This window comes from Bos indicus, chromosome 4, assembly GCF_029378745.1.
Source record: "Bos indicus isolate NIAB-ARS_2022 breed Sahiwal x Tharparkar chromosome 4, NIAB-ARS_B.indTharparkar_mat_pri_1.0, whole genome shotgun sequence".
Lineage (NCBI taxonomy): Eukaryota > Metazoa > Chordata > Mammalia > Artiodactyla > Bovidae > Bos > Bos indicus.
In genome coordinates this window covers 113,274,529-113,299,308 of record NC_091763.1, presented here as the reverse complement: position 1 = coordinate 113,299,308, position 24,780 = coordinate 113,274,529, and the positions used below count along the sequence as shown (strand labels likewise).

General features: G+C 41.3%; 1 protein-coding gene across 6 annotated transcripts in view; it reads left to right on the top strand.

The window, feature by feature from the left end:
- LOC109557775 (GTPase IMAP family member 7-like) overlaps positions 1–24,780 on the top strand; it is a 36,569-nt gene that overhangs the window by 4,895 nt on the left and 6,894 nt on the right. For 2 of the 6 annotated variants that reach the window (XR_011566367.1, XR_011566368.1), the window contains exon 2: positions 5,067–24,358. The exons of 2 other annotated variants lie outside the window; for them this stretch is intronic. The gene's annotated coding sequence lies outside the window, so the exon portion shown is untranslated. Of the gene's footprint in view, positions 1–5,066; positions 24,359–24,780 lie in introns of those variants that run through there. 2 more of the 6 variants (XM_019959287.2, XM_019959288.2) reach the window with 2 other exon arrangements.

Here is a 24,780-nt window from a genome sequence, read left to right as displayed (position 1 = left end):
AGTGATCTTCTGATGTTTGACCATGCATTTTCTTTTCTTTTGTTTTGTTTTCAAAAAGACTCCTATATATCCTGTCTCCTCCACTACTTCTTTGGAACAGTTCCTCAGAGTCATCTGAGAGAGTGTCTCCCAAGCTATAGTCCTCAGTAATTCCTCAAATACAACATTTTTCTTAACTTGTAGGTTGTGCATTTTTGTTCAGTCGATGCCTGTCATGTCTGGTCCTAATGCTTGCTCTGTCTTCTCAAATTATTATTATTATTATTTGCTCTTTATTATGTCTGTTCATTTTTCTCATCAGCTGGACCTGATGTACTGGGTAAACAGAACTGCTGCTGTAAAGACTTTAGTAACGTGGTGACAGGGTTGGGGAGGGGACATAGTCTATTGTACTACGAGCACATTTCTGTTCTAGTGAGCCTTTGCCTCTGGACTGTGAGCTTCACAAGTGTTTTTCTCCCCCACCCCAGGTGGGACAGGAGAGTTCAAGTAGACTGGAAGTGGATATTTCCCTTTTCCTATGTGAGCGGCTTAGAGCTGACTGTAGTTGTATACTTTTTTTCCTCCAAGTGAGTTCAGTTCAGTCACTCAGTGGTGTCTGACTCTTTGAGAACCCATGGACTGCAGCACGCCAGGCTTCCCTGTCCATCACCAACTCCCGGAGATTATGCAAACTCATGTCCATTGAGTCGGTGATGCCATCCAACCATCTCATTCTCTGTCATCCCCTTCCGTCCCACCTTCAATCTTTCCCAGCATCAGGGTCTTTACAAATGAGTCAGCTCTTTGAATCAGGTGGCCAACATATTGGAGTTTCAGCTTCAACATCAGTCCTTCCAATGAATAATCAGGACTGGTTTCTTTTAGGAAGGACTGGTTGGATCTTCTTGCAGTCCAAGGGACTCCCAAGAGTCTTCTCCAACACCACAGTTCAAAAGCATCAATTCTTTGCTGCTCAGCCTTCATTATGGTTCAGCTCTCACATCCAAACATGACTACTGGAAAAACCATAGCCTTGACTAGACAGAACATTTTTGGCAAAGTAATGTTTCTGCTTTTTAATATGCTGTCTAGGTTGGTCATAACTTTTCTTCCAAGGAGCTAGTGTCTTTTAATTTCATGACTGTAATCACCATCTGCAGTAATTTTGGAGCCCCCCAAAATAAAGTCTTTCACTGTTTCCACTGTTTCCCCATCTATTTCCCATGAAGTGATGGGACCAGATGCCATGATCTTTGTTTTCTGAATGTTGAGTTTTAAGTCAACTTTTTCACTCTCCTCTTTCACTTTCATCAAGAGGCTCTTTAGTTCTTCTTTGCTTTCTACCATAGGGTAGTGTCATCTCCATACCTGAGGTTATTGATATTTCTCCCAGCAACCTTGATTCCAGCCTGTGTTCCATCCAGCCCAGCATTTCTCATAATGTATTCTGCATAGAAGTTAAATGAGCAGAGTGACAATATACAGCCCTGACATACTCCTTTCCCAGTTTGGAAAGAGTCTGTTACTTCATGTCCAGTTCTAACTGTTGCTTCCTGACCTGCATACAGATATCTCAAGAGGCAGGTCTGGTGGTCTGGTATTCCCATCTTTTTCAGAATTTTCCACAGTTTGGTGTGATCCACACAGTCAAAGGCTTTGGAATAGTCAATCAAGCAGAAATAGATGTTTTTCTGGAACTCTCTTGCTTTATCTGTGATACAATGGATATTGGCAATTTGATCTCTGGTTCCTCTGCTTTTTCTAAATCCAGCTTGAACATCTGGAATTCATGGTTCACATGCTGTTGAAGCCTGCTTGGAGAATTTTGAGCATTACTTTACTAGCGTGTGAGATGAGTGCAATTGTGTGGTAGTTTGAACATTCTTTGGCACTGCCTTTCTTTGGGATTGGAATGAAAACTGACTTTTTTTTTTAATTTAATTTTATTTTTAAACTTTACATAATTGTATTAGTTTTGCCAAATATCAAAATGAATCCGCCACAGGTATACATGCGTTCCCCATCCTGAACCCTTGGAATGAAAACTGACTTTTTCCAGTCCTGTGGCCACTGCTGAGTTTTCCAAATTTGCTGGCATATTGAGTGCAGCACTTTCACAGCATCATCTTTTAGGATTTGAAATAGCTCAACTGGAACTCCATCAACTCCACTAACTTTGCTCGTAGAGATGTTTTCTAAGGCCCACTTGACTTTGCATTCCAGGATGTCTGGCTCTAGGTGAGTGACTACACCATCGTGAGTATCTGGGTCATGAAGACCTTTTTTGTACAGTTCTTCTGTGTATTCTTACCATCTCTTCTTAATATCTTCTACTTCTGTTAGGTCCATACCATTTATGTCCTTTATTGAGCCCGTTTTTGCATGAAATGTTCCCTTGGCACCTCTAATTTTCTTGAAGTGATCTCTAGTCTTTCCCATTCTATTGTTTCCTGAGCGACTTCACTTTCACTGTCTTTCAGTCCATTTTATTTCGCTGATTCCTAAAATGCCAACGTTCACTCTTGCCATCACCTGTATGACCACTTCCAATTTGCCTTGATTCATGGACATAACATTCCACGTTCCTATGGAATATTGCTCTTTACAGCATCAGACCTTGCTTATATCACCAGTAACATCCACAACTGGGTGTTGTTTTTGCTTTGGCTCCATCTCTTCATTCTTTCTGGAGTTATTTCTCCACTGATCTCCAATAGCATATTGGGAACCTACCAACTTGGGAGGTCATCTTTCAGTGTCCTTTCTTTTTGCCTTTTCATACTGTTCATGGGGTTCTCAAGGCAAGAATACTGAATGGTTTGCCATTCCCTTCTCCAGTGGACCACATTTTGTCAGAACTCTCCACCATGACCAGTCCATCTTGGGTGGCCCTACATGGCATGGTTCATAGTTTCATTGAATTAGATGAGGCTGTGGTCCATGTGATCAGATTGGTTAGTTTTCATTCTGTCTGCCCTCTGATGGAGGAGGATAAGAGGCTTATGGAAGCTTCCTGATGGGATAGACTGACTATGGGTTGGGAACTGGGTCTTGTTCTGAGGCAGGGACATGCTCAGTAAATCTTCAATCCAATTTTCTGTTGATGGTTGGAGCTGTGTTCCCTCCCTGCTATTTACCTGGAGCCAAACTATGGTGGAGGTAATGAAGATAATGGCAACCTCCTTTAAAAGATCCTATGCATGCACATGTAGTACACTGCCCCCAACCCTGCAGCAGGCCACCACTGACCCATGACTTGGCTGGAGACTCCTAGACACTCCTGGGCAAGTCTTGGTCAGTCTCTTGTGGGGTCACTGCTCCTTTCTCCTGCATCCTGGTGCATACAAGTTTCTGTTTGTACCCTCCAAGAGTTTATCTCTCAGTCCTGTGTAAGTTCTGGTAGCTCTGTGCTGTGGTTAATGGTGAGTTAGGCTCTGATAAAACCACAGAAGGTCAAAGCCTGGTTAACTGCTTTCCTCTGAAGGCAGGCCTTTTGAGAAGAACAAGATACCCTGTCCTGTATCAAACTGGTTTCTTTTCCCCTCCCCTGCAGGAAGCACCAGGGGATTTTTTGGATATGTACTATCAGAACCTAGTGGGGCTTCCAGGATTAAAACACACAAAAGTGTGGGGTCACTCTATGAATGGGTCATCCTGACTGTCAAGCAATTGGTCAATCACAGCCTAGGTTTTCCTGCCCCAGCACAGTGTCCATGGTGAGTCAGTCTCTGTTCAACTAAGCCATGACTCCCTGTATTTGCCTGTCTGTTCTCCAGTCTAGGGGGCAGCACTTTGCCCTGTGTCCTTAAAGGAATCTGTTAAGGATTTAAGAGTTGATTTTTCAGTCTGTTCAGCTTTTGACTAATTCTTTGAATGGAGTAGTGACTTCCAAGCTCTGGACCTGTAACTAGAAATTTGAGGTCAACTTTGTCAATTGGATTCCATATTCCATCTGTGCTTTCAGTAAGTTAAAAAGTTTTCCTCACTCTCAGGTTTTGAAAGAATTTGTCTGTTTTCTTCCAAAAGTACATAGTTTAATGTTTTAACAAATATCTGATGCATTTGGTACATTTCTTTGGTTGACACAAGGGATGAATCCACTTTTATATGCTTTAAAACGATTATTTAATTACAATGTCCATCTTCTCTCCACTGATATAGGATATTGCCTTTAGTATATACTAAATTTTCCTAGGCAAATGAGTATTTTTCTAGATTTTCTGTTTTCTTCCACTGATTTTTCTATTTGCGTGCCAGAACTCTAAGGGGCTTTTCCATATTATTTATATTCTGGCTTCCCTCTTTGTTCTTTTTTTTTATTCTCATTCCTATAGTTACTTCTTCTTCTCTTTGCATTGACAGATTTCTCAAATACCATGGGAAAGTGAGGTGGAGATGGTTTTAGTTTTAGTAACAAAGTATTTCCCCATTAAGTAAGTAGGTGAGTATAGAAATAGGTAAGAGAGTACATGTCAATTCACATTTTGTAGAATGTTTTTACCATGAATGACTATTGGTAGATTATATTAATGATTTTCCTCTTATTGAAACTTCTCCCTCACTCTAGTTTTCTAGAATAAATCCCACTTGGTAAAGATTGAACCCTTTTAAAAATGTCAGATTCTGTTAATATTTTATTAAGATTTTTGAACTGACATTGATTAATGAGATATATAACTAGATTTTTTTTATACAGACTTTATCAGCTTTGCAGCTCAAAGTTACATTTACTTTTTAGAATTTGAAGTTTTCCCTTATTTCCTTATATTCTGGGATAACTTAGTTAAAAGTGGGATTCTTTGATTGCTGAGGGTTTAGCAGAATTCTCCTGTGAAACCATATGAGACTGATGCTGTTTCATGGGGGGCTCTTCAACCACAAGACCCTTTGACTGTGTGGGTCACAAAAAAGTGTCAAAAATTCTTAAAAAGATGGGAGTACTAGATCACCTTACCTGTCTCCTGAGAAACCTGTATGCAGCTCAAGAAGCAACAGAACTGGACATGGAACAACTGACTGGTTCAAAATTGGGAAAGAAGTACAAGGCTAAATATTGTCACCCTTTTTGTTTAACTTACACACAGAGTGCATCATGAGAAATGCTGGGTTGGATGAATCACAAGCTGGAATCAAGATTGTTGGGAGAAATATCAATAACCTCAGACATGCAGATGACACCACCCTTATGGCAGAAAGTGAAGAGGAACTAAAGAGCCTCTTGATGAGGGTGAAAGAGGAGAGTGAAAAAGTTGGTTTGAAACTCAGCATTCAAAATACTAAGATCATGGCATCAGGTCCCATTACTTCCTGGAAAATACAAGGGGAAAAAGTGGAAGCACTGACAGATTTTCTTTTCTTGGGCTCCAAAATCACTGCATTGACTGCAGTCATGAAATTAAAAGACACTAGCTCCTTAGAAGGAAAGCTATGACAAACCTAGACAGCCTATTAAAAAATAGAGACATCACTTTCCAACAAAGGTCCATATAGTCAAAGCTACGGTTTTTCAAATAGTCAGGTACGAATGTGAGAGTTGGGCCATAAAGAAGGCTGAGCACTGAAGAACTGATGCTTTCAAATTATGGTGCTGGAGAAGACTCTTGAGAGTCCCTTGGACAACAAGGAGATCAAACCAGTCAGTCCTAAAGAAAATCAACCCTAATATTCATTGGAAGGACTGATGCTGAAGCTGAAACTCCAATACTTTGGCCACCTGAAGCAAAGAACTGACTCACTGGAAAAGACCCTGATGCTGGGAAAGATTGATGGTGGAAGAAGGGGATGACAGAGGATGAGACGGTTGTGTGGCATCACCGACTCAATGGACATGAGTTCGAGCAAGCTTTGGGAGCTGGTGATGGACAGGGAGTCCTGGCATGCTGCAGTCCATGGGGTCGCAAAGAGACATGAGTGAGCGACTGAACTGAACTGACTGAACACTAATACTTCTCAAACAAAAAGTAAGAGAGGAGAAAGTAGTTCACAACTTTTGTATGAGCTCAGTATTATCCAGACAAAGATATTACAAGAAAAGGAAACTACAGACTAATAACCTTATGAATATAGACATAAAACCCTCAACAAAATACTAATAGAGTACAGCAACTTATAAGAGCAAGTATATTCCTGGATTTACCCCAGGAAAGCCAGATTGATTCAATACATGAATGTCAGTCAATGTGTTCCACCATATCAGTAGAATGAAGGACAAAAATCACATGATCATCTCAATAGATACAGAAATAAGTTTGACAAAATCCAAGACCCATTTAATGAAAAAAACACTCTATAAACTAGGAAGAAACAGAGTCATGATATCCTTTCACTTATTATCCTTGTATGCTTCTCAACTGTTTTACAAATTCTAGACTCCTTGGTATTTTAAGCAAAGTTCTTCATGGTGGGGCATCCATTCAGATCTCCACTATTCTTAGTCCTGCAGTCATACCCGAGGCTCCTGCCCTTCTGCCTGCATTGCTTCCTACAGCAGATCTCACACTTCTCCCAGTCCCCCCACCTTCCCAGACATACACACACATGCTGTGGATGACTACGACCCCAGTTCATCATGGAATATTCATTTTAAATCTCACTTTTTTTTTTGGTCCTTGCCATGTGTCACATGAGATCTTAGTTCCTCAGCCAGGGGTTGAACCCGTGCTCCCTGCAATGGAGGCATGGAATCTTAACTCCTGGACCACCAGGGAAGTCCTTTAAATCTCATATTCTAAAGGAAAGTTTTCTGACTCATCCAAGACTGACTGAAGTGCCTCTATTTGATTCTATCACGTTTATTGCACACCCAGATCAGGCTTGCTATGCATATTTCTTGTCTGTATCTCCAAGTATATTGTAAAATCCTTGGTGACAGAAGACTCCATTTTGAATTATATCCTGATATTTAATATGTCCAAGACCTTTAATTTATGATTTGTCACTCAGATGTCACTTGAGATCCCCTACTCCTTGATGAATTGGTGAAATTTGATCCAGGCTGAAATTACCACAAATGTAAGAGTTCAAAGTCCTTCCCACAATTTCTGAGTTCTTTTTACTTCTTCCTCAGCTTTTTCTGTTTCCTCATTCCTATGAAATTAAGCATTGTTTCTATTTCAGCCTATGACTCTAATGCAGAGTTTTCACTGTTTTTTAAAAACCAGCATTCACACACATTTATTCATATTCAGCCTTTTCTTTCTTTTTTCAGTTTTAGACAATTTACCAGAGACTCTGCAGAGTACAAGAGTCAGCACACAGGATTCCTCTCCCTTTTTGGTCACTCACTTTTCTTTGCTCTCCTCTCTTAGAAAAAGAAAAAGAAAAAAAAAAACAAAAAAAAAACAACAAAAAAAAAAAACAAATAAAGGGACTTCCTTGGTGGTCCAGTGGTTAGGAAGCCTCCTTCCAATGCAGGGGATGCAGTTTCGATCCTTGGTCAGGGAACAAAGATCCCATGTTTAGTGAGGCAGTTAAGCCCATGAGCCACAGCAAAGATCCTATGTGCCACAGCTAAGATTCAACACAGCTAAATAAGCAGATATTTACAAAATCTTTTTAAGATGTTTTAACTCATGTATGAGATCCTGTCCCTGAGTAGATAGTAATATCTCTCTTTTAGTTCAACAAGCTTTGGTTGAAAAAACAACAACACACCTTACTCCTCATCTTCCCCACATTGGAAAAAAATCAATTGAACAAACATTAGAACCTTTCCTGTGTATTCAGAATATTAAATAAATAACAGGTGAACAACAAATGTGGGCCAAAGAATATTCAGAACACTCAATCAGGTTTAACAAGAAGATATATTTGTACTGATTTCTGGTATGCAACTTGTTTTCTATGAATATTTAAAAGACTCAATTCTAAATCTTTTAGCTCCTGGAGAAGATCTGTCTCTTTTTAAATTTTCTCTGTTTTTTCCTCCTCCAGCTGTTTGCTGCCTGTTATTTCAGGCTGTTTGAGTGCTGAAAGCACTGAAAATGTCTTCTCTACGTTCCTGATTTTCCCCTGTGTCTCAGGATCTCCTGCTGTTGACTGAGCGAAGATACTTGATGATGCACTTCCTGTTTTGCAGATTTTGGCCTCCTTTGCCCTTTATTTTGTAGGGGCTGTTTATGATAATGGCGTAATATTTCTCCCTTGTGGTTTCATATTCTGGGGTGATTTCTCATACAGCTTGAGAACAGTACTTGTTTGTTTCTTACCACTGGATTTCTAAAAGTCTTTCCAATCTTGGCTCCTCACTGGGTACTTCACTTAGAATTGCTTTGTAAATTACTGATTTCGCTGGAAATACTATGCCCCCAAATTTCTACTAATACTATGGCCATATTTCTGTATTTGATGGCAGGTTGTGTCTGTGAAGAACAAAGCCGGTAGAATCCAATTGTGTAGTCATTGACACGTAACCTGGCAGCACACGTAGCCGTTTACACTGTGCTCCTCTGTATTTGGGTACCAAGGAAAGTCTGTGTAAGCAGAGGCCACTGGTTTGGAAATATCTGTTTTTAACACCCCTTGCCTTCCTTAGTCTCCTTGATTTCCAAACCCAAACAGTACTAATATGGCTGTATGAAAGTTTCAATAGACTGCATATCAAGAACCAGGTCCAAAGTGAAATTTACAACCACATAACAAGTGGCAACAAGCAAATTTTTGCTTTGACAAGAGTTTGGCTAGAAGGCCAAGCTCATCATCAATGGTGTCTTTTTTGTTGTTGTTGTTGTGGCAGAGTTTATTTTTTAATTTAGAGAACCTTGGGTATACTGACAAGTTCATGGAGTTTTAACAGCCAGGGCCTATTTCAAAGGTGTAATCTGATAGGAAGGAAGAAGTAGGCAGAGAGCTCTTTGCTTGCCTCTGGAGTTGATGACAAGTGGCCCCACCAGTGTTGCTCAAAATATTCTAGAACCTGTGCTTCCAGTTTGACCAAGACAGTCCATTTGCCAGGTTTGCTCATGGTTGTGTTGGCAAGTATTGTTCTGAGCAAAGAACTGATGGGAAAGTAGACACAAAGGCTGAAAAAGCAGAAAGAACAAAGATTGGGACCTCAACAAACCCAGGCACCTCTCACTGCACCAAGACAGTCAGACAGTAAAGCCATTGGCATTTCTTTTTTTGTTGTTGTTGATTTATTTATTTATTTCTTTTACTTTACAATATTGTATTCATTTTGCCATACATCAACATGAATCCACCACGGGTGTACATGTGTTCCCCATCCTGAACCCACCTCCCACCTCCCTCCCCATACCATCCCTCTGGGTCATCCTGGTGCACCAGCCCCAAGCATCCTGTATCCTGCATCAAACCTGGACTGGCGATTCGTTTCATATATGATATTATACGTGTTTCAATGCCATTCTCCCAAATCATCCCACCCTTTCCCTCTCCCACAGAGTCCAAAAGACTGTTTCATACATCTGTGTCTCTTTTGCTGTCTCGCATACAGGGTTATCATTACCATTTTTCTAAATTCCATATATATGCATTAGTATACTGTATTGATGTTTTTCTTTCTGGCTGACTTCACTCTGTATAATTGGCTCCAGTTTCATCCATCTCATTAGAACTGATTCAAATGTATTATTTTTAATGGCTGAGTAATACTCCATTGTGTATATGTACCACTGCTTTCTTATCCATTGATCTGCTGATGGACATTTAGGTTGCTTCCATGTCCTGGCTATTATAAACAGTGCTGTGATGAACATTGTGGTACATGTGTCTCTTTCAATTCTGGTTTCCTCAGTGTGTATGCCCAGCAGTGGGATGGCTGGGTCATAAGGCAGTTTTGTTTCCAGTTTTTTTAAGGAATCTCCACACTGTTCTCCATAGTGGCTGTACTAGTTTGCATTCCCACAAACAGTGTAAGAGGGTTCCCTTTTCTCCACACCCTCTCCAGCATTTATTGCTTATAGACTTTTGGATAGCAGCCATTCTGACTGGCATGAAATGGTACCTCATTGTGGTTTTGATTTGCATTTCTCTGATAATGAGTGTAGTTGAGCATCTTTTCATGTGTTTGTTAGCCATCTGTATGTCTTCTTTGGAGAAATGTCTGTTTAGTTCTTTGGCCCATTTTTTGATTGGGTCGTTTATTTTTCTGGAATTGAGCTGTAGGAGTTGCTTGTATATTTTTGAAATTAGTTGTTTGTCAGTTGCTTCATTTGCTATTATTTTCTCCCATTCTGAAGGCTGTCTTTTCACCTTGCTTAGAGTTTCCTTTGTTGTGCAGAAGCTTTTAAGTTTAATTAGGTCCTATTGGTTTATTTTTTATTTTATTTCCAATATTCTGGGAGTGGGGTCATAGAGGATCCTGCTGTGATTTATGTCAGAGAGTGTTTTGCCTATGTTTTCCTCTAGGAGTTTTATAGTTTCTGGTCTTACATTTAGATCCTTAATCCATTTTGAGTTTATTTTTTGTGTATGGTGTTAGAAAGTGTTCTAGTTTCATTCTTTCACAAGTGGTTGACCAGTTTCCCCAGCACCACTTGTTAAAGAGATTGTCTTTTCTCCATTGTATATTCTTGCCTCCGTTGTCAAAGATAAGGTGCCCATAGGTGCGTGGATTTATCTCTGGGCTCTCTATTTTGTTCCATTGATCTATATTTCTGTCTTTGTGCCAGTATCATACTGTCTTGATGACTGTGGCTTTGTAGTAAAGCTGGAAGTCAGGCAGGTTGATTCCTCCAGTTCCATTCTTCTTTCTCAAGATTGCTTTGGCTATTCAAGGTTTTTTGTATTTCCATACAAATTGTGAAATTATTTGTTCTAGCTCTGTGAAGAATACCCTTGGTAGCTTGATAGGGATTGCATTGAATCTATAAATTGCTTTGGGTAGTATACTCATTTCCACTATACTGATTCTTCTGATCCATGAACATGGTATATTTCTCCATTTATTAGTGTCCTCTTTGATTTCTCTCACCAGTGTTTTATAGTTTTCTGTATATAGGTCTTTAGTTTCTTTAGGTAGATATATTCCTAAGTATTTTATTCTTTATGTTGCAATGGTGAATGGAGTTGTTTCCTTAATTTCTCTATTTTCTCATTATTAGTGTATAGGAATGCAAGGGATTTCTGTGTGTTGATTTTATATCTTGCAACTTTACTACATTCATTGATTAGCTCTAGTAGTTTTCTGGTGTAATCTTTAGGATTTTCTATGTAGAGGATCATGTCATCTGCAAACAGTGAGAGTTTTACTTCTTCTTTTCCAATTTGGATTCCTTTTATTTCCTTTTCTGCTCTGATTGCTGTGGCCAAAACTTCCAAAACTATGTTGAATAGTAGTGGTGAAATTGGGCGCCCTTGTCTTGTTCCTGCAGTTAGGGGAAATGCTTTCAATTTTTCACCATTGAGGAGAAGATCCTTTAGCAATTGGTGGAGAGCTGGTTTGGTGGTGCTGAATTCTCTAAGCTTTTGCTTGTCTGTAAAGCTTTTGATTTCTCCTTCATATTTGAATGAGATCCTCACTGGGTACAGTAATCTGGGCTGTAGGTTATTTTCTTTCATCACTTTAAGTATGTCCTGCCATTCCCTCCTGGCCTGAGGAGTTTCTATTGAAAAATCAACTGTATCCTTATGGGAATCCCCTTGTGTGTTATTTGTTGTTTTTCCCTTGCTGCTTTTAATATTTGTTCTTTGTGTTTGATCTTTGTTGATTTGATTAGTATGTGTCTTGGTGTGTTTTGCCTTGGGTTTATCCTGTTTGGGACTCTCTGGGTTTCTTGGACTTGGGTGATTATTTCCTTCCCCATTTTAGGGAAGTTTTCAACTATTATCTCCTCAAGTATTTTCTCATGGTCTTTCTTTTTTTCTTCTTCTTCTGGGACTCCTATGATTCGAATGTTGGGGCATTTACCATTGTCCTGGAGGTCTCTGGGATTGTCCTCATTTCTTTTAATTCGTTTTTCTTTTTTCCTCTCTGATTCATTTATTTCTACCATTCTATCTTCCACTTCACTAATCCTATCTTCTGCCTCCATTATTCTACTATTTGTTCCCTCCAGAGTGTTTTTGATCTCATTTATTGCAATATTCATTATAAATTCACTCTTTTTTATTTCTTCTAGGTCCTTGTTAAACCTTTCTTGCATCTTCTCAATCCTTGTCTCCAGGCTATTTTATCTGTGATTCCATTTTGATTTGAAGATTTTGGATCATTTTCACTATCATTATTCGGAATTCTTTATCAGGTAGATTCCCTATCTCTTCCTCTTTTGTTTGGTTTGAAGGGCATTTATCCTGTTCCTTTACCTTCTGGGTATTCCTCTGTCTCTTCATCTTGTTTATATTTCTGTGTTTGGGGTGTCCTTTCTGTATTCTGGCAGTTTGTGGAGTTCTCTTTATTGTGGAGTTTCCTTGCTGTGGGTGGGGTTGTACGGGTGGCTTGTCAAGGTTTCCTGGTTAGGGAAGCTTGTGTTGGTGTTCTGGTGGGTGGAGCTGGATTTCTTCTATGGAGTGCAATCAAGTGTCCAGTAATGAGTTATGAGATGTCAATGGGTTTGGAGTGACTTTGGGCAGCCTGAAGATTGAAGACCAGAGCTGTGTTCCTGTGTTGCTGGAGAATTTGTGTGGTATGTCTTGCTCTAGAACTTGTTGGCTCTTCGGTGGTGCTTGGTTTCAGTGTGGGTATTGAGGCGTTTGGTGAGCTCCTGTCAATTAATATTCCCTGGAGTCAGGAGTTCTCTGGTGTTCTCAGGATTTGGACTTAAGCCTCCTGCTTCTGGTTTTCAGTCTTATTTTTATAGTAGCCTCAAGACTTCTCCATCTATACAGCACCGTTGATAAAACATCTAGGTTAAAGATGAAAAGTTTCTCCACAGTGAGGTACACCCAGAGAGGTTTACAGAGTTACATGGAGAAGAGAAGAGGAGGAGGGAGTTAGACGTGACCTGAATGAGATGAGGTGGAATCAAAAGAAGAGAGAGCAAGCTAGCCAGTAGTCACTTCCTTATGTGCTCTCCACAGGCTGGACCGCTCAGAGATGTTCACAGAGTTATACAGAGAAGAGAAGAGGGAGGATGGACACAGTGGTGGCCAGGAGGATAAAGGAGGGAATCAAAAGAAGAGAGACAGATCCAGCCAGTAATCAGTTCCCTAAGTGTTCTCCACCATCTGGAACACAAAAAGAGATTCACAGAGTTGGGTAGAGAAGATAAGGGGGAGGGAGGAGATAGAGGTGACCTGGTGGAGAAAAAGGAGAGTCCAAAGAGGGAGAGAGCAGTCAAGCCAATAATCTTGCTCCCAAGTAAAAATGGGTACTGAGGATTGGGTTCTTAAAGGTACAAAATTGATAACAAATACCAAAAAGCAAAGATTAAAAATCTAGAGTAGAGGTTGGATTTTCAAAAATACAATATTAAAGAAAAGAAAGGAAAAACAAAAGACAAAAAATTATAAACAAAAAATATATATGAAGTTTGCTTTAAAAATAGGGCCTTTTTTTTTTTTTGCAAAGTAATAGTAGGTTATAAAAATGAAAATTAAAGGAGTAATAGAGGACTTAAAAATTAAAAAAAATTTTTTTTTAAAGAAGAATGATAGTAAAAATAGTAAAAAATATATCTAGGACTTTCTCTGGTGTTGTTGTGGGCAGTGTGGGGTCAGTTCATTTTCGGATAGTTCCTTGGTCTGGCTTATATTTCTCAAGATCTATAGGCCCCTTCCTATGTAGTCGGTACTAACTACAGGGTTGTAATCTATTGCATCTGTCACTTCCAAAGTGGTTCCCTCTGAGCTTCTTCTGTTTGCTGGTCTCTTCAGTGTCTGATTTCTGCCCTGACACAAGGGGTCGGTGGTGGACACTTTTTTAGGCTCACCTGTTCAGTTGCACTGTGGGGAGGGAGAGACGCTGCAAACAAATAACACTGGCATGTGCTTGCAGTGTCTCAGCCACAGTGGGCCTGCCCCCGCTCACGGGGCATGTGCCCTCTCTGCCCACACTGCTCAGGCTCTAGGTTGCTCTGCTGGGAACCATCCGAGGCCGGCCCTGGGCTGAATGTCCCTTCCAGGTCTAAGCCGCTCAGGTTCAGACACTCAGATAGTCCTCAGAGGCGTAGACTTGGTTGGACCTGCATTTTGTGCCCTTCCCAGGTCCGAGCAGCTCAGGCGATGAAGTGTTTGGCGAGCACCATCGCTGCAACTTATCGCCTCCCCCGTCCCTGACGCTTGGTTTTCTGGGTGTACAACTGGCACACCTTCTCAGACGGATGTTGACTGTCCAGAAGCCCAAGAAGTCTTAGTTAGCAAAGAAGCCTGCTTGCAGTTTGGTAGATAATGCCTCTCTGCAGCTGCGATTGCCCACTTCTGGTTCTGGCTGCCTATCACCGGAGGGGAATGGTCTGCAGCCGGCTAGCTCTGTTCAGTCCTTTGTTCTATGAGTGGGCCTGGCAGTGTCTTATGTTAGGGCTTTTCATGTGGTAGCTATCCCAAAGTCTGGTTTGCTTGCCCAAGTTAGTTCCCTCAGATTGCCCTTGGGGCATTCAGGCCCGGTCTTTAAGCAATGCAGCCCCTGCTTGCTAGTGGCAGGTGCAGGCATCTGTGCTGCTTCTCCTCTGGGGCAGTTATCGTTGGGCACGTAATCTGTGGGTTTTAATTATTTATTTATTTATCCTCCCAGTTATGTTGCCCTCTGTCGTTCCAAGGCTCGCCACAAACTCAGCAGTGAGATTGTTTCCTGGTGTTTGGAAACTTCTTTCTTTTTAAGACTCCCTTTCAGGGACAGAACTCCATTCCTACCTCTTTTGTCTCTCTTTTTGTCTTTTATATTTTTTCCTACCTCCTTTCAAAGACAATGGGCTGCTTTTCTGGGTGCCTGATGTCCTCTGCTGGTATTCAAAAGTTGTTTTGTGGAATTTACTCAGCATTTAAATGTTCTTTTGATGAATTTGTGGGGTAGAAAGTGGTCTCCCCGTCCTATTCCTTCACCATCTTAGGACCGGCAATGGTGTCATTTTTGGTAGTTGCCCCAAGGCACTTTCTTCATTTGTTCCAGTGTAGAAGGATGTTTCTTGTCCACAGTTGGAAACTATTGTTTTGCTGACATCTGTACTAGGTATTACAGTAGTAGCTTTACATTCTATATGTCTGAATTTTTATTGTCTATAGACAGATTTGTGGCTAAAGTTTCATGATACCTATCACAGTAAGGTACAGATTTACTCTAATAAAATAAGGTGCACCCTTATTTTTAGGAACATACACATTTGACTGTATGGTTGAGGTCCTGGGGATAATACAAAAGTATTGATCTTTCTGCTGTTTAATTTTATGTGTAAAATATAATCTAATATGTCTTGCCAGATAGTGTTAGTGGTAAAGACTCCTCCTGCCAATGCAGGAGACCCAAGAGTCGCAGGTTCAATCCCTAGATTGGGAAGATTCCCTGGAGAAGGAAATGGCAACCCATTCCAGTTTTCTTGCCTGGAATATTCCATGGATGGAGGAGCCTGGTGGACTACAGTCCATGGGTCCACAAAGAGTCAGACATAACTGAGCAACTGAAAAGTGAAAGTGAAGTCATTCAGTCGGGTCTGACTCTTTGCAACTTTATAGACTGTAGCCTGCCAGGCTCCTCTGCCCATGGGATTTTCCAGGCAAGAATACTGAAGTGGGTTGCCACTTCCTTCTCCAGGCGATCTTCCCACCCCAGGGATTGAACTCGGGTCTCCCACATTTCAGGCAGACTCTTTATTGTCTGAGCCACCAGGGAATCCGTTTCTGTTAAGGGAGGTTTGGAAAACGGCATTTTTACCTTTGATTCCTGCTGCATTTCTTCACCCCAGCATTAGTAAGCTCTGTGCTTTGGATGAAAATTTGCAAATTTGTGCTTTTTTTTTTTTTTTTTTAATTGAAACTTTGCAAATTGGTCTGTTCTTTTTTTTTTTTTTTTCCCTCTCATCCAAAATGTACTCATTTAAATTATTCATCACAAGGGCTCAACCAGAGACTAAAACTAAAAAATAGAAACAAAACAAAGATGACACAATTACCGACTCAAGTCCTTGGACACTTTAATCAATAGAAACTGGTAAGAAGTCAGATGAGAAATTCAGGCACAGATTTTCTGGGACCTATGCTATAGTAGGGGGGAGTGATAAGAGAAAACAGGTGCCCTGGCTCACTATCTGAGGAGGACAGTCTGGTTCCTAAAAGGAGTGAGGGTGGGGGCAGATCAGCAGGTTGACCATAGGGGCAGCTTAGGTGGTCTGCCCACCTTCTTGGTGGTGCTGGGCACAGTGATCATGAGCAGTACTTTATTCAGAAGTGTATCTTATTTGTTCATAATTGCCCAACTTTGACTGTACATGCGTGCAGTTATTTTTATTTTATTTATTTATTTGGCTGCATCAGGTCTTAGTTGCATAATGTAATGTAATATGTTAGTTGCTCAGTGTGTCCAACTCTTTGCAACCCCATGGACTGTAATCTGCCAGGCTCTTCTGTCCATGGAATTCTCCAGGCAAGAATTTTCAATGGAGTGGGTCGCCATTTCCCTCTCCAGGAGATCTTCCTGACCCAGAGATTGAACTCAGGTCTCCTGCATTGTAGGCGGATTCTTTACTATCTGAGCCACCAGGGAAACCTCTAAGCATGTGGGCTTCTAATTGAGGTGGGTGGGCTTAGTTGCCCTGAGGCATGTGGGATCTTAGTTCCCCAACCAGCAATCGAACCCATGCGCCCTGCATTTCAAGGTAGATTCTTAGCCAGTGGACCACCAGGGTAGTCTCTGTCCTTTCATTCATTTTTTTTTGTTTTCCAAAAGAAGTGTTTTATTTGCTCACAATCCTGTGGGTCAGAAATTTGAACAGGGCTTGACTGGATGGTTCTTCTGCTTCATGTTGGCATCAGCTGAAGTCTCTCATGAGGTTGAAATAAGATGGTGACTGAGATTGGAGTATCCCTGATGGCCTCTGTCCTTTCATTCTTGAAGGATGTTTTCTCTGGTTATAGAATTCTGGGTTGACAGTTCTTTTCTTTCAACACTTGGAAAATATTGTGTCACTTCCTTCTGGCCCCCATGATTTCTGATGAACAGTCTGGAAATGGTTCTGAACCACCATAGAGGCAGAGCATGACATGTCTCTCAAGCATCTGCCATTTCTGTCTCCCTGTCTAAAGAACAGTAGGATCCAGGCACTACTCCCCATCCCACTATGTAAGTAGGGTTGGGGATAAAAGTCTCCTATTGTTTCTGAGTTTGGCCTTGCACATTAGCTACTTCATGATCATGGTTTACTTGAATGTCACTCAGCTCTGGAGTGAGTCTCAGCTTGATTTGGTTTTGGTCAGCAGCTGACCTCCAGGATCCATGTCCTCCCTAGGTGATTGCTGCCACCACCATGCTATTCTCAGGGGAGACTAATGTGGAGGCAGCCTGCATTCCCCTTTAGTGCCCTGCTGACCCAGACCTATGTAAGACTTGCCATTTTATCTCCCTGAATGGCAACAAGATGTAATTGTTGTGTGTTGACTGGGGATAACTAGAGAAAATCACCAGAGAGGGACATGTTCATTTCCCAGGGCTGTCATAACAAAGTAGCACAAATGAAGTGGCTTATAATAACAGATAATAAATCATTTTTATAATAATTTATTCTCTCTCAAGTCTGGAGGCCAGAAGTCCAAAATAAAGGTGTTGGCAGGGCCATGTTCCTCCTGAATGCTGTCAGGGAGGATCCTTCTGAGAAGGTAACAGGCAGGAAGCCTAGGGGTCCTCCCAAGGGGAGGAAATAGACTGCAAGTGTCAGACGGTTTTTCCCTCTCTCTTAAGAGGCAGGAGGAAACAAACCACAAGTGTCAGATTTTTATTCCTTTTCTATTAATTAAACGGACTTTTAATTTTAACAAAATTAAAAGGAGTTTTCTTTTAAAATTCTATGTTGCCCTGATGACACCTGGTTCCCCCTGAACTTTTCTCAAACCTTGAGCTAACCAATGCATTTTTCTATGAAATGTTTTTCTTAAGCTGTGTTAATGAACTATGTATTTACCTTAGAATCTGCCTTTGTTCAAGATTCATGTCAATTGTTTCACGGCCCGGGATGACTCACCTGGTGCCAATGCTATCACAAAATGCATGTTATGGGTAAGGGATCTGGTGCAACTCTCTCAGTTTTGAGGCATTTCCTTTCTCTAATTAGCATCTTGCTAATAGGTATATAACCCCTTACTATAAACTAGCAAGGGGGCACTCTTTCTGCCCCCTTCTGATGTCTATGTCAGAAGCTCTCTCTATCTCCTTTATACGTTAATAAAATTTTATCACACAAAAGTTCTGAGTGACCAAGCCTCATCACTGGCCCTGGATCGAATTCCTCTCCTCCAGAGGTCAAGAATCCAGGTGTCATTCACGGCGCATGGTGACAACCTTCCTTGCCTCTTCTAGCTTCTAGAGGCCTCAGGGAGCCTTACTTTAACCTCTGCTTCTGCCTTCACATGACTGTCTTCCCAATGCATGTGTCTGTGTCCAATATCTCCCTTCTAATAAGGATACCAATTGTATGGATTAAGGTTCATCTCAGCAGCTTTACCTTAACAATCAAATCTACAGAGACCTTATTTCCAAGCAAGTCACATTTGTAGGGTTAGGGCTTCAGTATCTTTTGGAGGGGAACACAATTCAAACCATAAGCGAGAAGAAAGGCTTAAAAAGTGAAGCTGCATATAAACGTTAATAGAGTAGAAGAAACTAAAGCTAAAACCTTCCTAAGGACACTCTTATGAGCTCATTGTCATTTTTGGACATTCATGTAAATTAATCATATCTTTATGTATCTTTTTCCTGGTTTCTTTCACTTAGTATACTGCTGTCAAGGTTCATTCACATTGTAGCATGTAGCCAGACTCCATTCCTTTTTATGGTTAAATGATACTCCATTGTATGCATATATCCATTCATCTGTTGATGTGCACTTGGGTTGTTTCCACTGGTTTTGGGCTATTATGAATAATGCTGCTTAACCATTCATGTAGAATCTTTGGTATGAACACGTCTTGGCAGTCCTCTTGGATGGACACTTAGGGAGTGGAATCACTACATCATGTGGTAATCCATGTTTTAATTTTTTAAGGAAACACTGAAGTGTTTTCTGCAGCAGCTGTGTCATGTTATATCCTCCCCAGCAGGGTATAAAGATTAAATTTATCCACATACTTATCAGTATTTGTTATTTTTTCTTTTTGAAAGATTATAATCATCCCACTGAGTATGAAGTGGTATCTTATTTGATGTAGATTTTTATTTCCCTGATGACTGATTAGAAAGCATCACTATGAACAAAGCTAGTGGAAGTGATGGAATTCCAGTTGAACTATTTCAAATCCTGAAAGATGATGCTGTGAAAGTGCTGCACTCAATATGCCAGCAAATTTGGAAAACTCAGCAGTGGCCACAGGAATGGAAAAGGTCAGTTTTCATTCCAATCCCAAGGAAAGGCAATGCCAAAGAATGCTCAAACTACCGCACAATTGCACTCATCTCACATGCTAGTTAAGTAATGCTCAAAATTCTCCAAGCCAGGCTTCAACAATACATGAACCGTGAACTTACTCATGCTCAAGCTGGTTTTAGAAAAGGCAGAGGAACCAGACACCAAATTGCCAACATCTGCTGGATCATGGAAAAAGCAAGAGAGTTCCAGAAAAACATCTATTTCTGCTTGATTGACTATGCCAAAGCCTTTGACTGTGTGGATCACAATAAACTGTGGAAAAGTCTGAAAGAGATGGGAATACCAGACCACCTGACCTGCCTTTTGAGAAATCTGTATGCAGGTCAGGAAGCAACAGTTAGAACTGGACATGGAACAACAGACTGGTTCCAAATAGGAAAAAGAGTACGCCAAGGCTGTATATTGTCACCCTGCTTATTTAACTTAAATGCAGAGTACATCATGAGAAACGCTGGGCTGGAAGAAGCACAAGCTGGAATCAAGATTGCTGGGAGAAATATCAATAACCTCAGATATGCAGATGACACCACCCTTATGGCAGAAAGTGAAGAGGAACTAAAAGCCTCCTGATGAAAGTGAAAGTGGAGAGTGAAAAAGTTGGCTTAAAGCTCAACATTCAGAAAACTAAGATCATGGCATCTAATCCCATCACTTCATGGGAAATAGATGGGGAAACAGTGGAAACAGTGTCAGACTTTATTTTTGGGGGCTCGAAAAATCACTGCAGATGGCGACTGCAGCCATGAAATTAAAAGACGCTTACTCCTTGGAAGGAAAGTTATGACCAACCTAGATAGCATATTCAAAAGCAGAGACATTACTTTGCCAACATGGGTTCGTCTAGTCAAGGCTATGGTTTTTCCTGTGGTCATGTATGGATGTGAGAGTTGGGCTGTGAAGAAGGCTGAGCACCGAAGAATTGATGCTTTTGAACTGTGGTGTTGGAGAAGACTCTTGAGAGTCCCTTGGACTGCAAGGAGATCCAACCAGTCCATTCTGAAGGAGATCAGCCCTGGGATTTCTTTGGAAGGAATGATGCTAAAGCTGAAACTCCAGTAGTTTGGCCACCTCATGCAAAAAGTTGACTCATTGGAAAAGACTCTGATGCTGGAAGGGATTGGGGCAGGAGGAGAAGGGGACAACAGAGGATGAGATGGCTGGATGCATCACTGACTCGATGAACATGAGTCTGAGTGAACTCCGGGAGTTGGTGATGGACAGGAAGGCCTGGCGTGCTGCAATTCATGGGGTCGCAAAGAGTCGGACATGACTGAGCAACTGAACTGACTGAACTGATGATGTTTATCTTCTTTTCTTATGTTTATTGGTCATCTGTATATCTTATTTGAAGAAATTCTTATTCAAATCTTTTGCCCATTTAAAAATTAGGCAATTTGTCTTTTTACTGTGGAGTTTTTAGAGTTACAGCTTCCCTGGCTGCTCAGTCGGTAAAGAATCTGCTTGCAATATAGGAAACCTGGGTTTGATCCCTGGACTGGAAAGATCTCCTGGAGGAGGGCATGGCAGCCCACTCCAGTATTTTTGCCTGGCGAATCCCCACAGATAGAGGAGCTTGGCGGGCTGCAGTCCATGGGGTCGCAAAGAGTCAGACACCATTGAGCAACTAAGCACAGCACAAGAGTTCGTTATATATTCTGGATATTAGATCTTTATCAGATATATGGTTGGCAAATATTTTCTCTCATTCTGCAGGTTGTCTTTTCACTTTTTGGATAGTGCTCTTTGATGGGAAAGTTTTAAATTTTGATTAAATATAAATTATCTGTTTTTCTTTGGTGTTTTGGTGTCATATATTAGAGTGGGACACAACTTAGCGACTAAACCACCACCACCATTAGAAACTATTGCCTAATCTTACTTATCAGACATTTAGTCTCTGCAGATCAGAAATGCTACCCCTATTGGTAAGATACTATACTCTCGATGATTAACTGTGGGGAAAGGGAGCCTCATCTTCTTGGCCACCCCTGCCAAGAATGGAGTTTCTGTCAAACTGAGGCTGGGCTGGGGAGGGAGGAAGTAGGTCATGGTTCAAGTATGATGCAGATGCTCACTGTTCTTTCTAAGAGTCAGTATATTTTTTTCTGAATAAATGTTTCTTCATTTCTTATATGAACATAGGACAATGTTTAGAGACTTTTTAATTTTTTTCTTTAAATAATGTTTGTCAGTTATGGATGTTCATCAGTGTAAGTTTGCAGGGCTCCTCTCAATGTTTTGGAGGAGACCCTGTCAGTAGCTGAAATTAAACATTGGCCATGTTGCTAGCTCCCCTCCTCTTCCTTCCTGCAGTGTGCCTGGGCTTTGGCCAGTTTAGTTTCCCCTTCTTGCTGTCCTTCATTGTAGTTGAATGAAACAGAGCTAATGGGGACCTAGGTGGCACTGTCTTCCAGATTGCTATTTTATTGGGAATCTTTGACTCTCCACTAAACACAAATATGTTATACTTGCAGAGGATAAGAGAAATGCTAGTGTCACTTTTCATTTCCAAATAGTCACCTGTGACCTCTCAAACCTTAATGACACTTAAGTACCATTCTAGAGGTTTGTTTTTTTTTTTTTTTCATGATAAACAACAGTCAAAAGCCACGAGGCTGCTCAACTATTTATTATCCATCTCATTTATTTATTTATTATTTATCTTAGGCTTTGAGAACTTCATTGTTAGGATCTTGAAAGATGGAAATATCCACACACTATTCCAGTTTACAATAGAGTTTATTTCATTTCATTCATGTGGAACTCAGAAGTGCTGCCTGCTGGGCCTGCTTTGAATGAGTCCTGATGTGGGTTTGGAGACTTCCAGGAAAGCCCTTGCACTTCATCCTCAGGCCAGGTCTGCCTGAGGAGGGGTCTGAAAAGGATTCTAAGGACAGTTCAGTGCAATTTTCATGATGAGATTTCTCCCTGGCCCAGCCTTTCTCCTCCTATCCCTTCTGAACACTTCAGCAGGTATAACCAGGGGGACCCAGGCCTGTAACCTAGGCTGTCTAGCCTGTGCTATGACCTCGTGGTGATGAAGGTGTGCTGTGACCTTCAAGTGTCAAATAAGAGAGTGTAGTTTCTGAGGCAGGATGTGTATTTTTCTCTGCACAAGTGAATTTACAATAAATCACCCAGTTGCCCATTTCTTGAAAATATAGGGGTTTACAAGAAACAGAAAGAAGTCTGTGCTGTGATATACTGTGGTGTACATTGCAATTGTTCCTTTGAAAGTGAAAGTGGCTCAGTCGTGTCTGACTCTTTGCAACCCCATGGACTGTCCGTGGAATTCTCTAGGCCAGAACACTGGAGTGGATAGACTTTTCCTTCTCCAGGGGATCTTCCCAACCCAGGAATCGAACCGGGGTCTCCTGCATTGCAGGCGGATTCTTTACCAACTGAGCTATCAGGGAAGCCCAGTTGTTCCTTTACTACTTGTTAAAGTTTTACTTATAGCATCTGTCTTTACTAAGAAAGCACTGAAGAACATTCTCCTTGGGGAAGGATTGAAACAAAGCAACAACAGTTGTCAAATTGAAACCAAAAGGAAGTAATGAAAATAATAGCAGAAATTGTGCAAACCAAATGACAAACCCCAGAAAGAAGGCAAGTTATGGGATGATGTCTGATGGTTATGGCAGCCTCCACATTCTTTCCTGAATTCCTGTTATCCTAATCAACCTCTCCCACCATTAGGATCACGGAATGGCTAAGAATTCAGGGGATAGCTAAGCAAATATTGTGGATTTTGGAGGTGTGGGGCTAGAAACCTAGGTAGGCATATAAGGAAAGGAACTGTGGATTTCCTGAAAGAAATAGAAAACTGTGGGAGAAAAACCCATTTCCTTGCTTCTTGCTTTTTTGGCTGTTGAAGCCAAGTGGCAAATAAAGCTTATATCTGTAACTGTCTGTAACCATCCATGGCTCTGATGACCCTTAGGACTCAGGAACACTGGGAGGAGTGAGCCTGGACTAACAGTGATTCCTCATGCCAGACTCCTGGAGCCAAGGGCCCTACGAATGGTCCCTTCCATGTAGTCTCCCTTTTAGTACCACTGCTCTCTGTTCCACTGCTGGAGGTTTATAACTATAACCATGTACATCTGAGAATTCGTGTGAGTAAGCACACCAGGTTCATTGGTGTGAACTGGTTCCTGCCAGTGGGAATCTGGGGATTTGTTCTCATTGGGTAAGGCTTAAATATTAGAGTTGATACTATTCCATAGGTTTCCCTGATAGATCAGTTGGTAAAGAATCTGCCTGCAATGCAAGAGACCCCGGTTCAATCCCTGGGTTGGGAAGATCCCCTGGAGAAGGGGGAAAGGGTACCCACTCCAGTATTCTGGCCTGGAGAATTCCATGGGCTGTATAGACCATGGGGTCACAGAATCAGACATGACTGAGTGACTTTCACTTTCACTTCACTTTATTAACCCCAAACAACAAGTAAAAATTTTCAAAATTCTGGTGTCATAGCAGGCACATGGAGAATAAGCTTTCAACTTGGCAAAACTGAAGTAAAGTCACTCACTTCAAAGGTATCTGACCCTTTGTGACCCCATGGACTGTAGCCTACCATGCTCCTCCATCCATGGGATTTTCCAGGCAAGAGTACTGGAGTGGGTTGCCACTTCCTTCTCCAGAGGAGCTTTCTGACGCAGGAATCGAACTCTGGTCTCCTGCATTGTAGGCAGATGCTTCACCGTCTGAACCACCAGGCCAAACTGAACCACCCATCAAATTATGGGGCAACATTTCTGTCTTTTTAAAAACAAAACACTTTTTTCACTGGCCCCACCCAATCTGCTTCCTGGCTCCGAGGTCTCAGAGGTGCAGCAGTTAGAGCAAACGCAGGGGCTCAAACAGCTTCTCTGGAGGAAACCAGACAGCTCATCAAGTCCTTAAATCAGGTGAGCTTGGCTGAGAACAGATCCCAGGGAGACAGAGCTGCAAGGACAGTAGGGTAGGGGAGTCTGGGGAGGGTGTGGATTCTGGCCTGAGAAGGGACCTGGTGCTGTGCAAACAAGTCAGGAGGATGCTGCCAGAGCAGGGGAGGTGGCGGTAGGGAGGGGACTAAGAATGTCTGTTAACACATTGTCCATGCACTCTCATTTTAACAAGACAACATTTTGCTGAATATTGCACCTTCCATCCAGTTGTTGTTGGGATAGACATTGAGTACACTTGATAAGCCAGACATTTCTTTTAGTAGGAAATGTGTCCCCAAGGTCTTTAGATTTGGAAGGCAATTTAGAGACCACTCAGTGTAAATCTTTTTTTTTTTTTAATTTAATTGTTATTTTATATTGCACTGGCGTCCGGTCCCACCACT